At 23.1% G+C, this 1,147-nt stretch overlaps 1 long non-coding RNA gene across 1 annotated transcript in view; it reads right to left on the bottom strand.

Moving 5' to 3' along the window:
• The window catches only part of LOC126909656 (uncharacterized), a 2,389-nt gene extending 1,248 nt beyond the window's left edge, over positions 1–1,141 (bottom strand). Inside the window, exon 1 of the long non-coding RNA XR_007705074.1 lies at positions 674–1,141. This is a non-coding gene — a long non-coding RNA (uncharacterized LOC126909656). The remainder of the gene's footprint in view (positions 1–673) is intronic.
• Positions 1,142–1,147: the final 6 nt, after the last annotated feature.

The raw sequence follows: 1,147 nt of genomic DNA, 5'->3' as shown, positions 1-1,147 counted from the left end.
ATGATGATTTCACGGGAGTGTACAAATATACAAAAAAAGTAGGTTGTAACGTTACACAAAGAAATAGTAAAATTAAAAGTATACAAAGTTTTGTGAATTTTAACAGATTCGCCTCGAAACATTTTTTATGATTGTGATATCAATCACAGACGGATTTCTTCTACACTCGTGCCAAGTATGCCACGTCCTCACTATATACCTCACTCTGTTGTTTTTAGTTTCAGTGCGAAACTGAGAATGTATTAATTTTAATGTTTTTTTATGGCTGTTACACTTATTCTCAGTTCTAACTGGACCAACTTTGATGAACAATACGCTAAAAGATTACAAATTATAAATAGTATGAAAAATTACCTTCAAATATTTAAAATAAACAATTGTCAATGGGGGAAAACCCACCAAAAAATTACAATATAAAAAATCGGTAATTTTCAACATTTTTTCAGTTTTTTTTCTTAAACTGTAATAATTTTTCGAAAAATAGAAGAATAGTAACAATTTTTTTGTTGTATCCTTTAATTTGTTATATGTATATTTTAAATCTACCTTCCCATTTAGGGGGAAAACTTTTTCAACTTAACTTTTGAAAATGACACTTTTATATATATATCTTAAATTAAATCTAACGTAATATACTTTATTATAAAAAAAAAAAAATTAAATTTTAGTTTACCTTTATACTGAAAATGGCTACCGTATTCAAAAATAAGTTTTTTTGTGTTAAAATTCTAGATTTTATTTTTTTACCTTAAATTGGTTTCAATAGAAATAATTGAGATTTAAAATCAGCTTACGATTATTTATTTAAAAAAAAAACCACACATATTAAACATTAAAATTTAGTTTCGATGATTAAAATTTTAAAAATTGTCTTTATATGTTCAACTAAATACATTATTAAATTGATAAAACGTATGTTCCATGGTGACTCGTAAAGTTTTTCTTCAGCCTTGAATTTCTGACTAAACATGTTGTTGCTGAACCAAAATTTAAATAAAAAACGTGAATATTTAAATAAAATGAAAACATTTTTTTTAAACTTATAACTAATTATTTTAATATTTTAATTTTTATTTATCTTTTTATTTACTACAAGTATTTATGAAAAATTAGCGATATACTTAGTAATGATTAAATATATGTTAAT

Source organism: Daktulosphaira vitifoliae, unplaced genomic scaffold (assembly GCF_025091365.1).
Source record: "Daktulosphaira vitifoliae isolate Bord-2020 unplaced genomic scaffold, ASM2509136v1 Scaffold_796, whole genome shotgun sequence".
Classification (NCBI taxonomy): Eukaryota; Metazoa; Arthropoda; class Insecta; order Hemiptera; family Phylloxeridae; genus Daktulosphaira; species Daktulosphaira vitifoliae.
This window is presented reverse-complemented; position numbering and strand designations above follow the sequence as displayed.